Here is a 6,186-nt window from a genome sequence, read left to right as displayed (position 1 = left end):
AAACGACCGTTCCACGTGGAGTCAGAGCTAATCCGTAGTAAAATAAATTTAAGTTTTAAATATCTCAAATACTAGTGTATTTTCATCGTTAACAGGAATACGGGTCTTTGAGAATACCTCAACCCTGCATAAACTAGGAAACTGAACGTTATCCCGGGACGACTAAAATCTAAATGTGAGGAAATATTTATCAATAATTGATAATATTTATCAATTTTGTTATGTTTGTAATAAAAAAGATCGTATTGTGAAGTGTGATATAATCAATTCAATCAATTTACTCACTGTATTACTGAAATCAATTCCAGTGGATAGCATAGCCTATAATGTTTATTCATTCTTAACTCTACCTTCATTGTATTATCATTCATCCCATCATCATCACCTAGACTTAAAATACTTCTAGAAAGTCGCCTTCGTAGAATAATAAAAAAAATATAATAAAAAATAATTCCAACTTATTCCACATAACAAAGTAAAAAAGAATATTGAAAAGAAAGAATGAACAGTAGTTGCGTCCGGCTTCATAACTTGGAACAATAAATTTCTCAAGATAAAAATTGTCACAAAAAACTTCATGATTACTTGAGTATCATTCCTTGGTCATTTGACACAAGCACTCAGGTCCACTTTTTAAAGAAATGAGATAATTTTACATCCGGATGTAGAATTTCGAGATCTACACTTTGTTAAAACCACTTTAGTCCTACTTACATTATCAAGACCATTATAATATTTTGAGTCAGGTATTGCAGATAAATTTTGGGAATCTATGATTGGGTATAAATACTTTAATGTAGTTAGTTTGAAAATGTGAAATGATGCTTGCCGTTTTGATGGTGTAAAGTATCATTTGGTAAAAAGTCCACTTATGTCATAGGACCAAAGAACTCAATTGATAATTAAATCAGTAGTTTTTATTTTGGAATTATAGAATCATGAATACGTGTATTTAAATCCTACTTTGTAAGTTTCATTGTGATAGGATCAAAAATATTTTGAAAAATAATTTTTCAGAAATTTTCAAACATAATTATTATGTTTGAACATACAAAAAAACTTTGGATTCCATTTTCTCAAAACTGCAGTTTTGGACTTGAGTGCTTATGACATATGACCAATGTAATGATAAAATCTTGATTCTACTTTTCTAAATGGAACCAACCAATAGATCACGAAAACACAAACCCATAAGTAATATCATAGAAGCTGTGCTTCTAGTGGAGAAGATTGTTTTAATTTTCGGAACAAAATATTTTAAATTAATATTTATTTTACAGTTTTGAGTGCAAAGTAGAAGAATTTTGTTATCAATTCGGATCTTAATCTTTCTAAATTCAAAATTAATTGTTTCAAGTGTTTGTGTTTTTTTTTCAATGTAGAAATTAGTGAAGAATTAGAAAGACGCACATAACCTTTATTTGGACAATTTATTTTATGAAATTGAGATGAAAAGAAGTTTTGGACTGTAGTCTGTTTCTTTGTCCTTAAATTGATTGTAATTGATAATTGATAAATCAATATTTCATAACCATTATTGGATAATCAATTATTTTGAAGTTCAATTCAATTCATGAATTGAATTATGGATCATTCAATTTGTTTCCTAAAAACACTTTTATTTACAAAACCATGACTTTATTTTTTGAAATCGTTCATTCCCGAGAGTCATTTGAAATGTGAAATTGGATTGTTTCAGGCTATTTGTGGCAGTCTGCTGCCGATTGTGGAGGGTTCTGCGAATAATCTTCGTCAGCACCGCCTTTGATTTGATTATATCTATCAGTGGAGCCATCGTTTCTCACTATCATAATTTATGACACTCAGGTCGTTGTGTTCCATAATGTCGTAAATGTTGACAAAATTGTAAATATTTATAAATCATCATATAAATTTATAAGTAATATTAAAATATAAATGTATAGCCTTACGTATATGAAAATATATTTTAAAAATCTGGTGTGGCGCACTCACACAATTTTCCTTGCCGTTATGAAAATTGATCACCTGACGCTAGTGTTCAAGCGCATCTCAAGTCTACTATTCAAAGATCTCAGCCAGCTGGTGACAGGACAATAAGGCCTGAGACACACGAAGCCTGCTATCTCTTCTTAGTGAATGCTTCAATAGAATCAATAGTTGCCAACTGTTTGCGATTGAATAATCACTCTTTCTCGAATTTCGAGCTTATTTTCAATTTTAGGTGAAAATGTTACTGAACATTAATTGTAGAGATTTTCATGCTTAATCTTTTCCACTTGACATTTTTTTTTTAATTGTATCTGAAGCCTGATAATTGGGAATCTAAATCATAGATGGGGCGAAGCTCCTGGAATTTTTAACAGATATGGGACGTATGGGTGGCAGTTGATAGAGCTTATCAATGACTACTTTAGGTATAAATTTGATCAAAATCGTTGGAGCCGTTTTTCGAGAATATTGCGAAAACCCCTGTTTTTGACAAAATTTTCGCCATTTTAGCCGCTATCTTGAATTGCATTTGATCGAAATTGTTCGTGTCGGATCCTTATATTGTAAGTACCAAGTTCCAAATTTCAAGTCATTCCGTTAATTGGGAGATGAGATATCGTGTACACAGACTCACATACATACCAATGCCCAAATCCACTTTTTTGGACTCAGGGGACCTTGAAACGTATAGAAATTTAGGAATTTGGGTACCTTAATTTTTTTCGGAAAGCAATCTTTCCTTACCTATGGTAATAGGGCAAGGAAGTAAAATGTATAAATTGGGCTACACCGTAACAAAATTCCCAGAATGTGTCACCATTTGCTGATGTAGAATCTGTATCTCCTGCTTCAGGGTTCATTACAAATGAAGATCAATAGACTAGAATTGGAGAACTTTATGAAAACATCCATTCATAAAACTCAATATTTTCATAATAACAGTTTCTGTATAAAGAACTTAACTTATAACTATAAAAGTATTGATCATAAAATACACATTCAAAGTTAGAATACTTTTTTGAATTTATTTTAGAATACTTCTTCAATTTAAAAATCCCATAAAAGAGATTTTGGTGGAATATTAATTATGTTTACTTATAGTCATATACATTGTTCATAACCCCTCTAACATAATTTTATTAGTAAATAGCAAATCTTCTAATCTCCGTGGTCATTTTTGAGTAATAGGCGTGGAAAATGTCTCAATTTGTTCGTTAGGTCTAGCATAAACAGAAACGCGATGATGATAAGTCGAAATCACAAACACATCGAAAACAAGATGGCCGTCAACATTTTTAGGGTTTTGCTATATTGCTTGTATTTTAATAACCGTTCAAGATATTCAACCGTTTTTTGGACTGAAATACTTAACAAATCATCCTCTACAATCTCTTTCCTGTATAGGGCTACTTGTAATATAAATATAAAAAAAATCTCAGTACCTTTTTTTTTTTTTTTTAAATATTTTATCACGACATGTTGACACGACATGTCAATTATGCCATTTTCAAGTGAAAATGGCATAATTGACCGAAACATGTCGTGATAAAATATTTAAAAAAAGGGTACTGAGATTTTTAATTATTTTCTTTATATTTATCCTCTACACTTTTTGTTCCATAAAATTTTTCTTCAAAACGCATATTTTATCAGTTATAACCTTCAAAAGTCCTACAAAACTTTTCTCAACTTTTTCAAATTTCTTTCTATCATAACTTTTTTGTGCAAGAGATGCATAAGAATGTTAAATCTATGATATTTAGATAGTTTTTTCAACTTTAAAACGATATATCTTCATGCGCTGTACGTCAATAATGTGTCCTCCAGCGCCTTCCAAAGAAAACCCTGCATGATTTCTGGTGCGTTTTCCATATGCATGAGGTAACAAGCTAGAACTATAAAATTGATTTTTCTTGACTACTGTACTTCAAGATAGAGACTTGCAAATGGTCTCAATCTCTTTACAACAAGCCGAATAAGAAAATTGATGATGGAAACAACGAAAATATTCGACATCATTGAACAATTCAAGATGGCGGTCATTAATGACAGTCATTTTCTTATCGCTTGCTATTCAGTTATTGTGAGTGATATCGGATTGATTCTACCATCAAAGTGTTTAGAATTAACCAAACTATAATATTCGAGAGGATCGTTTCATTTGCAGTACTCTTTTCATGATTAATTTAACTTTAAACATACATTTTTCACTTTCCACTCTGTAAATGAGCTGTAGTACGAGACGGTCCTTTCATTATGTCAAAAGTTATGAGTCTTTTGATCCTTGAGGTCTCATAAGCGCCTCCTCACAAGTAAATCCTGAAATTAAGTGCATCTAACGGGTGATTCTGATAGAACATAACACTTGTATAATAAATAAGATCAAAAATATTGATTTGATCACTTGGGAAGGCCTCGAAAGATATAACAATGGAAAATTTGTATTTTGGCTGTAGGACATGGTTTTCTATTTCCGCTAGTACTCCCCTCCCCTATACTAATTACAAAATTTCGAGGAATCAGAATTATTTATACTTTTACATGTATGTAATTAAATGATATGGTAATTAATACATGAAAATTAAATTATTTTTTTTGTAATTTTTCATATGTAATTTTTGAAAATTCGAGGATACAGAATATTTATACTTTCACATGATATGTAATTTTTCATCATTGCTCTATTAAATAATGCTCCATAAGTTGTAAAGAGTGGATGTGTGATTTTCCAGAATTTTCAAAAAAATCTTGAAAAATGATCCTTTTTTGAAAAATTGTAGCTCCAAAACCAGAAATCGTAGAGTCCTGCGCGGCCATTCAATCCATTGTAAATTTTATTTACTTCATTTTGAAGAGAATGCTTTTCTTCGAAAACCCTGAGGTTTTCGAAATAAAATGGAAAAATTTAAAAAAGTCCCAAAATTTTGGGGTTTTTAGGGGTGAAGCGCCCCTCTGGCTTGTCAGCAAATTTCAGATTCGAAACTCAGCGCCTCAAAATACCTATATAACCTGAAAAAAAATTTCGGGGCTGTTTCTGAAAATGACCATTTGACTGGACTACCACTAATGATGATATTGAAACTTTTTTCTGTACTTATTAATTGACCAAGCGAAGTGAGGTCTAAGATTCAAGTCGACGGTTTGGCATTTGTCTTAATGTTTGAATGTTTATATGTTACGCATTTACGGCGAAACGCGGTAATAGATTTTCATTAAATTTGACAGGTATGTTCCTTTTTTAATTGCACGTCGACGTATATACAAGGTTTTTGGAAATTTTGCATTTCAAGGATAATATAAAAGGAAAAAGGAGCCTCCTCTATACGCCAATATTAGAGTAAAAATCAGACTATAGAATATTATTCATCATAAAAAATCAGCTGACAAGTGATTACACAGATGTGTGGAGAAGCCAGTCTATTGCTGTATTTCCATAAGGTCTATAGTTTCAATCAGGTACTCGTGGATGAGAATACTGCGTGAGGTCTACTGTTCACAGAACTACTAGTATTGAATAATTTCCAATCATTAATACTAATTTTGAAGGTCATTTCCGATACCGTTATTAATAATACTTACAGATTACCTCAGATTCCTTCACTTAAAAAATCAATATAATTATTTTGTCAGGCTACAATATGAGTTTCTGATCTTATCACATAATTTATCATAATAAAGTAAGTCCTGCTAATTTTCTATTGAAAATTTGTTTTTTTTTTCAGGAAATAATGAAGCGCACATCACCCGAAGAATACGTTTTTGCTACAATTGAGCTCTACCTGGACATCATAAATCTCTTCATATATATATTGAGAATACTTGAAGCAATGAATAGAAAATGAGTCTGTGCTCACGTTACAAAGAAAAGCTTCTCATAAAACTAAAAATCATATTTGGAGTTTTTAGTAGTTGTAAACGTGCACTTGTAATATTCACGTGTTGAATTGAAAAGCATTGAAGTATTATAAATTATCATGTGATATTGTATTCAACTTTCGGTTAATTCCTGCATTTTCTTGTTTTTTAATTTATTGCTATGGTGTATTGTGAATTTCATTTGTTAGAAATTTATTATTCTTTATTAAGTCTGCATAACATATACCGGGTGTCCCACTAAGAGGTTTAATTCAATTCAATTCAATTTATTTGCCATATATACAAAATTTATACAATTACAAATTCACATAATAATTGGGTACATCAATTATTTACACG

At 30.8% G+C, this 6,186-nt stretch overlaps 1 long non-coding RNA gene across 1 annotated transcript; it reads left to right on the top strand.

Annotated features, from left to right (window-relative positions):
- The first annotated feature begins 1,695 nt into the window (after positions 1-1,695).
- On the top strand, positions 1,696-6,186 carry LOC111050380. Its single transcript, XR_005570371.1, has 2 exons — positions 1,696-1,827; positions 5,694-6,186. It is a non-coding gene; the product is annotated as an uncharacterized LOC111050380 (long non-coding RNA).

Source organism: Nilaparvata lugens, chromosome 1 (assembly GCF_014356525.2).
Source record: "Nilaparvata lugens isolate BPH chromosome 1, ASM1435652v1, whole genome shotgun sequence".
NCBI classification, from domain to species: domain Eukaryota; kingdom Metazoa; phylum Arthropoda; class Insecta; order Hemiptera; family Delphacidae; genus Nilaparvata; species Nilaparvata lugens.
Note: the sequence above shows the minus strand (reverse complement) of the source record. Positions and strands in the feature narration are given on the sequence as shown.